Genomic DNA, 15,825 nt, shown 5'->3' with positions numbered 1-15,825 from the left:
GAGATATTGCCTCATTTCGGCAGAGATATTGTTGCCTTTAGCCAGAGATGAGATATTGTCGCCTTTAGCCAGGGATGAGATATTGTCGCATTTAGGCAGAGATGAGATATTGTCGACTTTAGGCAGAGATGACATATTGTTGCCTTTAGTCAGAGATGAGATATTGTCACCTTTAGCCAGAGATGAGATATTGTCGCCATTGGCCAGATATGAGATATTGTCGCCTTTATCCAGAGATGAGATATTGCCTCATTTCGGAAGAGATGAGATATTGTCGCCTTTAGCCAGATCTATTGTCGCCTTTAGCCAGAGATATTGTTGCCTTTAGCTAGAGATATTGTCGCCTTTAGCCAGAGATATTGTCGCCTTTATCCGGAGATGAGATATTGTCGCCTTTAGCCAGTAATGAGATATTGCCTCGTTTCGCAAGAGATGACACATTGTCGCTTTTAGCCAGAGATATTGTAGCCTTCAGCCAGAGATGAGATATTGTCGCCTTTAGCCAGAGATGAGGTATTTTCGCCTTTAGCCAGAGATGAGATATTGTCGCCTTTAACCAGAGATGATATATTGTCGCCTTTAGCCAGAGATGAGATATTGCTGCCTTTAGCCAGAGATGAGATATTGTCGCCTTTGGCCAGATATGAGACATTGTCGCCTTTAGCCAGAGATGAGATATTTTCACCTTTAGCAAGCGATGAGATATTGTCGCCTTTGGCCAGATATGAGACATTGTCGCCTTTAGCTAGAGATGTGGTATTGTTGCCTTTAGCCAGAGATAAGATATTTTCACCTTTAGCAAGAGATGAGATATTGTCGCCTTTGGACAGATATGAGATATTGTCGCCTTTAGCCAGAGATGAGATATTGCCTCATTTCGGAGGAGATGAGATATTGTCGCCTTTAGCCAGATCTATTGTCGCATTTAGCCAGATCTATTGTCGCCTTTAGCCAGAGATATTGTTGCCTTTAGCCAGAGATATTGTCGCCTTTAGCTAGAGATATTGTCGCCTTTAGGCAGAGATGAGATATTGTCGCCTTTAGCCAGAGATGAGATATTGTCGCATTTAGCCAGAGATGAGATATTGTCGCCTTTAGCCAGAGATGAGATATTGTCGCATTTAACCTGAGATGAGATATTGTCGCCTTTAGCCAGAGACGAGATATTGTCGCCTTTAGCCAAAGATATTGTCGCCTTTAGCCAGAGATATTGTCGCCTTTAGCCAGAGATGAGATATTGTCGCCTTTAGCCAGAAATGAGATATTGTCGCCTTTAGCCAGAGATGAGATATTGTCGCCATTAGCCAGAGATGAGATATTTTCGCCTTTAGCCAGAGATATTGTCGCCTTTAGCCAGAGATTTTGCCTCATTTAGCCAGAGATGAGGTATTGTCGCCTTTAGGCAGAGATGAGATATTGTCGCCTTTAGCCAGAAATGAGATATTGTCGCCTTTAGCCAGAGATGAGATATTGTCGCCTTTAGCCAGAGATATTGTCTCTTATAGCCAAAGATATTGACGCCTTTAGCCAGAGATATTGTCGCCTTTAGGCAGAGATGAGATATTGTCGCCTTTAGCCAGAGATGAGATATTGTCGCCTTTAGCCAGAGATGAGACATTGTCGCCTTTAGCCAGAGATGAGACATTGTCGCCTTTAGCCAGAGATGTGGTATTGTTGCCTTTAACCAGAGATGAGATATTTAAACCTTTAGCAAGAGATGAGATATTGTCGCCTTTGGACAGAGATGAGATATTTTCACCATTAGCAAGAGATGAGATATTGTCGCCTTTGGCCAGATATGAGACATTGTCGCCTTTAGCCAGAGATGAGATATTTTCACCTTTAGCAAGAGATGAGATATTGTCGCCTTTGGCCAGATATGAGACATTGTCGCCTTTAGCTAGAGATGTGGTATTGTTGCCTTTAGCCAGAGATAAGATATTTTCACCTTTAGCAAGAGATGAGATATTGTCGCCTTTGGACAGATATGAGATATTGTCGCCTTTATCCAGAGATGAGATATTGCCTCATTTCGGAAGAGATGAGATATTGTCGCCTTTAGCCAGATCTATTGTCGCATTTAGCCAGATCTATTGTCGCCTTTAGCCAGAGATATTGTTGCCTTTAGCCAGAGATATTGTCGCCTTTAGCTAGAGATATTGTCGCCTTTAGGCAGAGATGAGATATTGTCGCCTTTAGGCAGAGATGAGATATTGCCGCCTTTAGCCAGAGATGAGATATTGTCGCCTTTAGCCAGAGATGAGATATTGTCGCATTTAACCTGAGATGAGATATTGTCGCCTTTAGCCAGAGACGAGATATTGTCGCCTTTAGCCAAAGATATTGTCGCCTTTAGCCAGAGATATTGTCGCCTTTAGCCAGAGATGAGATATTGTCGCCTTTAGCCAGAGATGAGATATTGTCGCCTTTAGCCAGAAATGAGATATTGTCGCCTTTAGCCAGAGATGAGATATTGTCGCCATTAGCCAGAGATGAGATATTTTCGCCTTTAGCCAGAGATATTGTCGCCTTTAGCCAGAGATTTTGCCTCATTTAGCCAGAGATGAGGTATTGTCGCCTTTAGGCAGAGATGAGATATTGTCGCCTTTAGCCAGAAATGAGATATTGTCGCCTTTAGCCAGAGATGAGATATTGTCGCCTTTAGCCAGAGATATTGTCTCTTATAGCCAAAGATATTGACGCCTTTAGCCAGAGATATTGTCGCCTTTAGGCAGAGATGAGATATTGTCGCCTTTAGCCAGAGATGAGATATTGTCGCCTTTAGCCAGAGATGAGACATTGTCGCCTTTAGCCAGAGATGAGACATTGTCGCCTTTAGCCAGAGATGTGGTATTGTTGCCTTTAACCAGAGATGAGATATTTTCACCATTAGCAAGAGATGAGATATTGTCGCCTTTGGCCAGATATGAGACATTGTCGCCTTTAGCCAGAGATGAGATATTTTCACCTTTAGCAAGAGATGAGATATTGTCGCCTTTGGCCAGATATGAGACATTGTCGCCTTAAGCCAGAGATTTGGTATTGTTGCCTTTAGCCAGAGATGAGATATTTAAACCTTTAGCAAGAGATGAGATATTGTCGCCTTTGGACAGATATGAGATATTGTCGCCTTTAGCCAGAGATGAGATATTGCCTCATTTCGGAAGAGATGAGATATTGTTGCCTTTAGCCAGATCTATTGTCGCCTTTAGCCTGATCTATTGTCGCCTTTAGCCAGAGATATTGTTGCCTTTAGCCAGAGATATTGTCGTCTTTAGCCAGAGATATTGTCTCCTTTAGCCAGAGATGAGATATTGTCGCCTTTAACCAGAGATGAGATATTGTCGCCTTTAGCCAGAGATGAGATATTGTCGCCTTTAGCCAGAGATGAGATATTGTCGCCATTAGCCAGAGATGAGATATTGTCGCCTTTAGCCAGAGATGAGATATTGTCGCATTTAACCTGAGATGAGATATTGTCGCCTTTAGCCAGAGATGAGGTATTGTCGCCTTTAGCCAGAAATGAGATATTGTCGCCTTTAGCCAGAGATGAGATATTGTCGCCATTAGCCAGAGATGAGCTATTTTCGCCTTTAGCCAGAGATATTGTCGCCTTTAGCCAGAGATTTTGCCTCATTTAGCCAGAGATGAGGTATTGTCGCCTTTAGGCAGAGATGAGATATTGTCGCCTTTAGCCAGAGATGAGATATTGTCGCCTTTAGCCAGAGACGATATTGTCGCCTTTAGGCAGAGATGAGATACTGTCGCCTTTAGCCAGAGATATTGTCGCCTTTAGCCAGAGATATTGTCTCCTTTATCCAGAGATGAGATATTGTCGCCTTTAACCAGAGATGAGATATTGTCGCATTTAGGCAGAGATGAGATATTGTCGCCTTTAGCCAGAGATGAGATATTGTCGCCGTTAGGCAGAGATGAGATACTGTCACCTTTAGCCAGAGATATTGTTGCCTTTAGCCAGAGATATTGTCGCCTTTAGCTAGAGATATTGTCGCCTTTAGGCAGAGATGAGATATTGTCGCCTTTAGGCAGAGATGAGATATTGCCGCCTTTAGCCAGAGATGAGATATTGTCGCCTTTAGCCAGAGATGAGATATTGTCGCATTTAACCTGAGATGAGATATTGTCACCTTTAGCCAGAGACGAGATATTGTCGCCTTTAGCCAAAGATATTGTCGCCTTTAGCCAGAGATATTGTCGCCTTTAGCCAGAGATATTGTTGCCTTTAGCCAGAGAAATTGTCGCCTTTAGCCAGAGATATTGTCGCATTTAACCAGAGATGAGATATTGCCTCATTTCGGCAGAGATATTGTTGCCTTTAGCCAGAGATGAGATATTGTCGCCTTTAGCCAGGGATGAGATATTGTCGCATTTAGGCAGAGATGAGATATTGTCGACTTTAGGCAGAGATGACATATTGTTGCCTTTAGTCAGAGATGAGATATTGTCACCTTTAGCCAGAGATGAGATATTGTCGCCATTGGCCAGATATGAGATATTGTCGCCTTTATCCAGAGATGAGATATTGCCTCATTTCGGAAGAGATGAGATATTGTCGCCTTTAGCCAGATCTATTGTCGCCTTTAGCCAGAGATATTGTTGCCTTTAGCTAGAGATATTGTCGCCTTTAGCCAGAGATATTGTCGCCTTTATCCGGAGATGAGATATTGTCGCCTTTAGCCAGTAATGAGATATTGCCTCGTTTCGCAAGAGATGACACATTGTCGCTTTTAGCCAGAGATATTGTAGCCTTCAGCCAGAGATGAGATATTGTCGCCTTTAGCCAGAGATGAGGTATTTTCGCCTTTAGCCAGAGATGAGATATTGTCGCCTTTAACCAGAGATGATATATTGTCGCCTTTAGCCAGAGATGAGATATTGCTGCCTTTAGCCAGAGATGAGATATTGTCGCCTTTGGCCAGATATGAGACATTGTCGCCTTTAGCCAGAGATGAGATATTTTCACCTTTAGCAAGAGATGAGATATTGTCGCCTTTGGCCAGATATGAGACATTGTCGCCTTTAGCTAGAGATGTGGTATTGTTGCCTTTAGCCAGAGATAAGATATTTTCACCTTTAGCAAGAGATGAGATATTGTCGCCTTTGGACAGATATGAGATATTGTCGCCTTTAGCCAGAGATGAGATATTGCCTCATTTCGGAGGAGATGAGATATTGTCGCCTTTAGCCAGATCTATTGTCGCATTTAGCCAGATCTATTGTCGCCTTTAGCCAGAGATATTGTTGCCTTTAGCCAGAGATATTGTCGCCTTTAGCTAGAGATATTGTCGCCTTTAGGCAGAGATGAGATATTGTCGCCTTTAGCCAGAGATGAGATATTGTCGCATTTAGCCAGAGATGAGATATTGTCGCCTTTAGCCAGAGATGAGATATTGTCGCATTTAACCTGAGATGAGATATTGTCGCCTTTAGCCAGAGACGAGATATTGTCGCCTTTAGCCAAAGATATTGTCGCCTTTAGCCAGAGATATTGTCGCCTTTAGCCAGAGATGAGATATTGTCGCCTTTAGCCAGAAATGAGATATTGTCGCCTTTAGCCAGAGATGAGATATTGTCGCCATTAGCCAGAGATGAGATATTTTCGCCTTTAGCCAGAGATATTGTCGCCTTTAGCCAGAGATTTTGCCTCATTTAGCCAGAGATGAGGTATTGTCGCCTTTAGGCAGAGATGAGATATTGTCGCCTTTAGCCAGAAATGAGATATTGTCGCCTTTAGCCAGAGATGAGATATTGTCGCCTTTAGCCAGAGATATTGTCTCTTATAGCCAAAGATATTGACGCCTTTAGCCAGAGATATTGTCGCCTTTAGGCAGAGATGAGATATTGTCGCCTTTAGCCAGAGATGAGATATTGTCGCCTTTAGCCAGAGATGAGACATTGTCGCCTTTAGCCAGAGATGAGACATTGTCGCCTTTAGCCAGAGATGTGGTATTGTTGCCTTTAACCAGAGATGAGATATTTAAACCTTTAGCAAGAGATGAGATATTGTCGCCTTTGGACAGAGATGAGATATTTTCACCATTAGCAAGAGATGAGATATTGTCGCCTTTGGCCAGATATGAGACATTGTCGCCTTTAGCCAGAGATGAGATATTTTCACCTTTAGCAAGAGATGAGATATTGTCGCCTTTGGCCAGATATGAGACATTGTCGCCTTTAGCTAGAGATGTGGTATTGTTGCCTTTAGCCAGAGATAAGATATTTTCACCTTTAGCAAGAGATGAGATATTGTCGCCTTTGGACAGATATGAGATATTGTCGCCTTTATCCAGAGATGAGATATTGCCTCATTTCGGAAGAGATGAGATATTGTCGCCTTTAGCCAGATCTATTGTCGCATTTAGCCAGATCTATTGTCGCCTTTAGCCAGAGATATTGTTGCCTTTAGCCAGAGATATTGTCACCTTTAGCTAGAGATATTGTCGCCTTTAGGCAGAGATGAGATATTGTCGCCTTTAGGCAGAGATGAGATATTGCCGCCTTTAGCCAGAGATGAGATATTGTCGCCTTTAGCCAGAGATGAGATATTGTCGCATTTAACCTGAGATGAGATATTGTCGCCTTTAGCCAGAGACGAGATATTGTCGCCTTTAGCCAAAGATATTGTCGCCTTTAGCCAGAGATATTGTCGCCTTTAGCCAGAGATGAGATATTGTCGCCTTTAGCCAGAGATGAGATATTGTCGCCTTTAGCCAGAAATGAGATATTGTCGCCTTTAGCCAGAGATGAGATATTGTCGCCATTAGCCAGAGATGAGATATTTTCGCCTTTAGCCAGAGATATTGTCGCCTTTAGCCAGAGATTTTGCCTCATTTAGCCAGAGATGAGGTATTGTCGCCTTTAGGCAGAGATGAGATATTGTCGCCTTTAGCCAGAAATGAGATATTGTCGCCTTTAGCCAGAGATGAGATATTGTCGCCTTTAGCCAGAGATATTGTCTCTTATAGCCAAAGATATTGACGCCTTTAGCCAGAGATATTGTCGCCTTTAGGCAGAGATGAGATATTGTCGCCTTTAGCCAGAGATGAGATATTGTCGCCTTTAGCCAGAGATGAGACATTGTCGCCTTTAGCCAGAGATGAGACATTGTCGCCTTTAGCCAGAGATGTGGTATTGTTGCCTTTAACCAGAGATGAGATATTTTCACCATTAGCAAGAGATGAGATATTGTCGCCTTTGGCCAGATATGAGACATTGTCGCCTTTAGCCAGAGATGAGATATTTTCACCTTTAGCAAGAGATGAGATATTGTCGCCTTTGGCCAGATATGAGACATTGTCGCCTTAAGCCAGAGATTTGGTATTGTTGCCTTTAGCCAGAGATGAGATATTTAAACCTTTAGCAAGAGATGAGATATTGTCGCCTTTGGACAGATATGAGATATTGTCGCCTTTAGCCAGAGATGAGATATTGCCTCATTTCGGAAGAGAAGAGATATTGTTGCCTTTAGCCAGATCTATTGTCGCCTTTAGCCTGATCTATTGTCGCCTTTAGCCAGAGATATTGTTGCCTTTAGCCAGAGATATTGTCGTCTTTAGCCAGAGATATTGTCTCCTTTAGCCAGAGATGAGATATTGTCGCCTTTAACCAGAGATGAGATATTGTCGCCTTTAGCCAGAGATGAGATATTGTCGCCTTTAGCCAGAGATGAGATATTGTCGCCATTAGCCAGAGATGAGATATTGTCGCCTTTAGCCAGAGATGAGATATTGTCGCATTTAACCTGAGATGAGATATTGTCGCCTTTAGCCAGAGATGAGGTATTGTCGCCTTTAGCCAGAAATGAGATATTGTCGCCTTTAGCCAGAGATGAGATATTGTCGCCATTAGCCAGAGATGAGCTATTTTCGCCTTTAGCCAGAGATATTGTCGCCTTTAGCCAGAGATTTTGCCTCATTTAGCCAGAGATGAGGTATTGTCGCCTTTAGGCAGAGATGAGATATTGTCGCCTTTAGCCAGAGATGAGATATTGTCGCCTTTAGCCAGAGACGATATTGTCGCCTTTAGGCAGAGATGAGATACTGTCGCCTTTAGCCAGAGATATTGTCGCCTTTAGCCAGAGATATTGTCTCCTTTATCCAGAGATGAGATATTGTCGCCTTTAACCAGAGATGAGATATTGTCGCATTTAGGCAGAGATGAGATATTGTCGCCTTTAGCCAGAGATGAGATATTGTCGCCGTTAGGCAGAGATGAGATATTGTCGCCTTTAGCCAGAGATGAGATATTGTCGCATTTAACCTGAGATGAGATATTGTCGACTTTAGCCAGAGACGAGATATTGTCGCCTTTAGCCAAAGATATTGTCGCCTTTAGCCAGAGATATTGTCGCCTTTAGCCAGAGATGAGATATTGTCGCCTTTGGCCAGATATGAGACATTGTCGCCTTTAGCTAGAGATGTGGTATTGTTGCCTTTAGCCAGAGATAAGATATTTTCACCTTTAGCAAGAGATGAGATATTGTCGCCTTTGGACAGATATGAGATATTGTCGCCTTTAGCCAGAGATGAGATATTGCCTCATTTCGGAGGAGATGAGATATTGTCGCCTTTAGCCAGATCTATTGTCGCATTTAGCCAGATCTATTGTCGCCTTTAGCCAGAGATATTGTTGCCTTTAGCCAGAGATATTGTCGCCTTTAGCTAGAGATATTGTCGCCTTTAGGCAGAGATGAGATATTGTCGCCTTTAGCCAGAGATGAGATATTGTCGCATTTAGCCAGAGATGAGATATTGTCGCCTTTAGCCAGAGATGAGATATTGTCGCATTTAACCTGAGATGAGATATTGTCGCCTTTAGCCAGAGACGAGATATTGTCGCCTTTAGCCAAAGATATTGTCGCCTTTAGCCAGAGATATTGTCGCCTTTAACCAGAGATGAGATATTGTCGCCTTTAGCCAGAAATGAGATATTGTCGCCTTTAGCCAGAGATGAGATATTGTCGCCATTAGCCAGAGATGAGATATTTTCGCCTTTAGCCAGAGATATTGTCGCCTTTAGCCAGAGATTTTGCCTCATTTAGCCAGAGATGAGGTATTGTCGCCTTTAGGCAGAGATGAGATATTGTCGCCTTTAGCCAGAAATGAGATATTGTCGCCTTTAGCCAGAGATGAGATATTGTCGCCTTTAGCCAGAGATATTGTCTCTTATAGCCAAAGATATTGACGCCTTTAGCCAGAGATATTGTCGCCTTTAGGCAGAGATGAGATATTGTCGCCTTTAGCCAGAGATGAGATATTGTCGCCTTTAGCCAGAGATGAGACATTGTCGCCTTTAGCCAGAGATGAGACATTGTCGCCTTTAGCCAGAGATGTGGTATTGTTGCCTTTAACCAGAGATGAGATATTTAAACCTTTAGCAAGAGATGAGATATTGTCGCCTTTGGACAGAGATGAGATATTTTCACCATTAGCAAGAGATGAGATATTGTCGCCTTTGGCCAGATATGAGACATTGTCGCCTTTAGCCAGAGATGAGATATTTTCACCTTTAGCAAGAGATGAGATATTGTCGCCTTTGGCCAGATATGAGACATTGTCGCCTTTAGCTAGAGATGTGGTATTGTTGCCTTTAGCCAGAGATAAGATATTTTCACCTTTAGCAAGAGATGAGATATTGTCGCCTTTGGACAGATATGAGATATTGTCGCCTTTATCCAGAGATGAGATATTGCCTCATTTCGGAAGAGATGAGATATTGTCGCCTTTAGCCAGATCTATTGTCGCATTTAGCCAGATCTATTGTCGCCTTTAGCCAGAGATATTGTTGCCTTTAGCCAGAGATATTGTCGCCTTTAGCTAGAGATATTGTCGCCTTTAGGCAGAGATGAGATATTGTCGCCTTTAGGCAGAGATGAGATATTGCCGCCTTTAGCCAGAGATGAGATATTGTCGCCTTTAGCCAGAGATGAGATATTGTCGCATTTAACCTGAGATGAGATATTGTCGCCTTTAGCCAGAGACGAGATATTGTCGCCTTTAGCCAAAGATATTGTCGCCTTTAGCCAGAGATATTGTCGCCTTTAGCCAGAGATGAGATATTGTCGCCTTTAGCCAGAGATGAGATATTGTCGCCTTTAGCCAGAAATGAGATATTGTCGCCTTTAGCCAGAGATGAGATATTGTCGCCATTAGCCAGAGATGAGATATTTTCGCCTTTAGCCAGAGATATTGTCGCCTTTAGCCAGAGATTTTGCCTCATTTAGCCAGAGATGAGGTATTGTCGCCTTTAGGCAGAGATGAGATATTGTCGCCTTTAGCCAGAAATGAGATATTGTCGCCTTTAGCCAGAGATGAGATATTGTCGCCTTTAGCCAGAGATATTGTCTCTTATAGCCAAAGATATTGACGCCTTTAGCCAGAGATATTGTCGCCTTTAGGCAGAGATGAGATATTGTCGCCTTTAGCCAGAGATGAGATATTGTCGCCTTTAGCCAGAGATGAGACATTGTCGCCTTTAGCCAGAGATGAGACATTGTCGCCTTTAGCCAGAGATGTGGTATTGTTGCCTTTAACCAGAGATGAGATATTTTCACCATTAGCAAGAGATGAGATATTGTCGCCTTTGGCCAGATATGAGACATTGTCGCCTTTAGCCAGAGATGAGATATTTTCACCTTTAGCAAGAGATGAGATATTGTCGCCTTTGGCCAGATATGAGACATTGTCGCCTTAAGCCAGAGATTTGGTATTGTTGCCTTTAGCCAGAGATGAGATATTTAAACCTTTAGCAAGAGATGAGATATTGTCGCCTTTGGACAGATATGAGATATTGTCGCCTTTAGCCAGAGATGAGATATTGCCTCATTTCGGAAGAGATGAGATATTGTTGCCTTTAGCCAGATCTATTGTCGCCTTTAGCCTGATCTATTGTCGCCTTTAGCCAGAGATATTGTTGCCTTTAGCCAGAGATATTGTCGTCTTTAGCCAGAGATATTGTCTCCTTTAGCCAGAGATGAGATATTGTCGCCTTTAACCAGAGATGAGATATTGTCGCCTTTAGCCAGAGATGAGATATTGTCGCCTTTAGCCAGAGATGAGATATTGTCGCCATTAGCCAGAGATGAGATATTGTCGCCTTTAGCCAGAGATGAGATATTGTCGCATTTAACCTGAGATGAGATATTGTCGCCTTTAGCCAGAGATGAGGTATTGTCGCCTTTAGCCAGAAATGAGATATTGTCGCCTTTAGCCAGAGATGAGATATTGTCGCCATTAGCCAGAGATGAGCTATTTTCTCCTTTAGCCAGAGATATTGTCGCCTTTAGCCAGAGATTTTGCCTCATTTAGCCAGAGATGAGGTATTGTCGCCTTTAGGCAGAGATGAGATATTGTCGCCTTTAGCCAGAGATGAGATATTGTCGCCTTTAGCCAGAGACGATATTGTCGCCTTTAGGCAGAGATGAGATACTGTCGCCTTTAGCCAGAGATATTGTCGCCTTTAGCCAGAGATATTGTCTCCTTTATCCAGAGATGAGATATTGTCGCCTTTAACCAGAGATGAGATATTGTCGCATTTAGGCAGAGATGAGATATTGTCGCCTTTAGCCAGAGATGAGATATTGTCGCCGTTAGGCAGAGATGAGATATTGTCGCCTTTAGCCAGAGATGAGATATTGTCGCATTTAACCTGAGATGAGATATTGTCGACTTTAGCCAGAGACGAGATATTGTCGCCTTTAGCCAAAGATATTGTCGCCTTTAGCCAGAGATATTGTCGCCTTTAGCCAGAGATGAGATATTGTCGCCATTAGCCAGAGATGAGATATTTTCGCCTTTAGCCAGAGATATTGTCGCCTTTAGCCAGAGATTTTGCCTCATTTAGCCAGAGATGAGTTATTGTCGCCTTTAGGCAGAGATGAGATATTGTCGCCTTTAGCCAGAGATGAGATATTGTCGCCTTTAGCCAGAGATGATATTGTCGCCTTTAGCCAGAGATGAGATACTGTCGCCTTTAGCCAGAGATATTGTCGCCTTTAGCCAGAGATATTGTTGCCTTTAGCCAGAGATATTATCGCCTTTAGCCAGAGATATTGTCGCCTTTAGGCAGAGATGAGATATTGTCGCCTTTAGGCAGAGATGAGATATTGCCTCATTTCACCAGAGATATTGTCGCCTTTAGCCAGAGATGAGATATTGTCGTTTTTAGCCAGAGATGAGATACTGTCGCCTTTAGGCAGAGATGAGATATTGTCGCCTTTAGGCAGATATTAGATATTGTCGCCTTTAGCCAGAGATGTGATATTTTCGCCTTTAGCCAGAGATGAGATATTGCCGCCTTTGGCCAGATATGAGATATTGTCGCCTTTAGCCAGAGATGAGATATTGCCTCATTTCAGAAGAGATGAGATATTGTCGCCTTTAGCCAGATCAATTGTCGCTTTAGCGAGAGATATTGTTGCCTTTTGCCAGAGAAATTGTCGCCTTTAGCCAGGGATATTGTCGCATTTAGCCAGAGATGAGATATTGCCTCATTTCGCAAGAGATGAGACATTGTCGCTTTTAGCCAGAGATATTGTAGCCTTCAGCCAGAGATGAGATATTTTCGCCTTTGTCCAGAGATGAGATATTGTCGCCATTAGCCACAGATGAGATATTGTCGCCTTTAGCCAGAGATATTGTTGCCTTTAGCCAGAGATATTGTCGCCTTTAGGCAGAGATATTGTCGCCTTTATCCAGAGATGAGATATTGCCTCATTTCGCAAGAGATGACACATTGTCGCTTTTAGCCAGAGATATTGTAGCCTTCAGCCAGAGATGAGATATTGTCGCCTTTGGCCAGAGATGAGATAATGTCGCCATTAGCCAGAGATGAGATATTGTCGCATTTAGCCAGAGATATTTTCTCCTTTAGCCAAAGATATTGTCGCCTTTAGCCAGAGATGAGATATTGTCACCTTTAGCCAGAGATGAGATATTGTCGCCTTTAGCCAGAGATGAGATATTGCCTCATTTCGCCAGAGATATTGTTGCCTTATCCAGAGATGAGATATTGTCGCCTTTAGCCAGAGATGAGATATTGTCGCCTTTAGGCAGAGATGAGATATTGTCGACTTTAGGCAGAGATGAAATATTGTTGCCTTTAGTCAGAGATGAGATATTGTCACCTTTAGCCAGAGATGAGATATTGTCGCCATTGGCCAGATATGAGATATTGTCGCCTTTATCCAGAGATGAGATATTGCCTCATTTCGGAAGAGATGAGATATTGTCGCCTTTATCCAGAGATGAGATATTGCCTCATTTCGGAAGAGATGAGATATTGTCGCCTTTAGCCAGATCTATTGTCGCCTTTAGCCAGAGATATTGTTGCCTTTAGCTAGAGATATTGTCGCCTTTAGCCAGAGATATTGTCGCCTTTAGCCGGAGATGAGATATTGTCGCCTTTAGCCAATAATGAGATATTGCCTCGTTTAGCAAGAGATGACACATTGTCGCTTTTAGCCAGAGATATTGTAGCCTTCAGCCAGAGATGAGATATTGTCGCCTTTGGCCAGAGATGAGATATTGTCGCCTTTAGCCAGAGATGAGGTATTTTCGCCTTTAGCCAGAGATGAGATATTGTCGCCTTTAACCAGAGATGATATATTGTCACCTTTAGCCAGAGATGAGATATTGCTGCCTTTAGCCAGAGATGAGATATTGTCGCCTTTAGCCAGAGATGAGATATTTTCGCCTCTAGCCAGAGATGAGATATTGTCGCCTTTAACCAGAGATGAGATATTGTCGCCTTTAGCCAGAGATGAGATATTGTCGCCTTTAGCCAGAGATAAGATATTGTCGCCTTTAGGCAGAGATGAGATATTGTCGCCTTTAGCCAGAGATGAGATATTGCGGCATTTAACCTGAGATGAGATATTGTCGACTTTGGCCAGATATGAGACATTGTCGCCATTAGCCAGAAATGAGATATTGTCGCCTTTAGCCAGAGATGAGATATTGTCGCCATTAGCCAAAGATGAGATATTTTCGCCTTTAGCCAGAGATATTGTCGCCTTTAGCCAGAGATTTTGCCTCATTTAGCCAGAGATGAGGTATTGTCGCCTTTAGGCAGAGATGAGATATTGTCGCCTTTAGCCAGAAATGAGATATTGTCACCTTTATCCAGAGATGAGATATTGTCGCCTTTAGCCAGAGATATTGTCTCCTATAGCCAAAGATATTGACGCCTTTAGCCAGAGATATTGTCGCCTTTAGGCAGAGATGAGATATTGTCGCCTTTAGCCAGAGATGAGATATTGTCGCCTTTAGCCAGAGATGTGGTATTGTTGCCTTTAACCAGAGATGAGATATTTTCACCATTAGCAAGAGATGAGATATTGACGCCTTTGGCCAGATATGAGACATTGTCGCCTTTAGCCAGAGATGAGATATTTTCACCTTTAGCAAGAGATGAGATATTGTCGCCTTTGGCCAGATATGAGACATTGTCGCCTTAAGCCAGAGATTTGGTATTGTTGCCTTTAGCCAGAGAGGAGATATTTAAACCTTTAGCAAGAGATGAGATATTGTCGCCTTTGGACAGATATGAGATATTGTCGCCTTTAGCCAGAGATGAGATATTGCCTCATTTCGGAAGAGATGAGATATTGTCCCCTTTAGCCAGATCTATTGTCGCCTTTAGCCAGAGATATTGTTGCCTTTAGCCAGAGATATTGTCGCCTTTAGCCAGAGGTATTGTCGCCTTTAGCCAGAGATGAGATATTGCCTCATTTCGGAAGAGATGAGATATTGTTGCCTTTAGCCAGATCTATTGTCGCCTTTAGCCTGATCTATTGTCGCCTTTAGCCAGAGATATTGTTGCCTTTAGCCAGAGATATTGTCGCCTTTAGCCAGAGATGTTGTCTCTTTTAGCCAGAGATGAGATATTGTCGCCTTTAACCAGAGATGAGATATTGTCGCATTTAGGCAGGGATGAGATATTGTCGCCTTTAGCCAGAGATGAGATATTGTCGCCTTTAGGCAGAGATGAGATATTGTCGCCTTTAGCCAGAAATGAGATATTGTCACCTTTATCCAGAGATGAGATATTGTCGCCTTTAGCCAGAGATATTGTCTCCTATAGCCAAAGATATTGACGCCTTTAGCCAGAGATATTGTCGCCTTTAGGCAGAGATGAGATATTGTCGCCTTTAGCCAGAGATGAGACATTGTCGCCTTTAGCCAGAGATGTGGTATTGTTGCCTTTAACCAGAGATGAGATATTTTCACCATTAGCAAGAGATGAGATATTGACGCCTTTGGCCAGATATGAGACATTGTCGCCTTTAGCCAGAGATGAGATATTTTCACCTTTAGCAAGAGATGAGATATTGTCGCCTTTGGCCAGATATGAGACATTGTCGCCTTAAGCCAGAGATTTGGTATTGTTGCCTTTAGCCAGAGATGAGATATTTAAACCTTTAGCAAGAGATGAGATATTGTCGCCTTTGGACAGATATGAGATATTGTCGCCTTTAGCCAGAGATGAGATATTGCCTCATTTCGGAAGAGATGAGATATTGTCGCCTTTAGCCAGATCTATTGTCGCCTTTAGCCAGAGATATTGTTGCCTTTAGCCAGAGATATTGTCGCCTTTAGCCAGAGGTATTGTCGCCTTTAGCCAGAGATGAGATATTGCCTCATTTCGGAAGAGATGAGATATTGTTGCCTTTAGCCAGATCTATTGTCGCCTTTAGCCTGATCTATTGTCGCCTTTAGCCAGAGATATTGTTGCCTTTAGCCAGAGATATTGTCGCCTTTAGCCAGAGATGTTGTCTCTTTTAGCCAGAGATGAGATATTGTCGCC

Source organism: Coturnix japonica, chromosome 16 (assembly GCF_054131305.1).
Source record: "Coturnix japonica strain WE chromosome 16, WE-NBRP24, whole genome shotgun sequence".
Lineage (NCBI taxonomy): Eukaryota > Metazoa > Chordata > Aves > Galliformes > Phasianidae > Coturnix > Coturnix japonica.
This window is presented reverse-complemented; position numbering follows the sequence as displayed.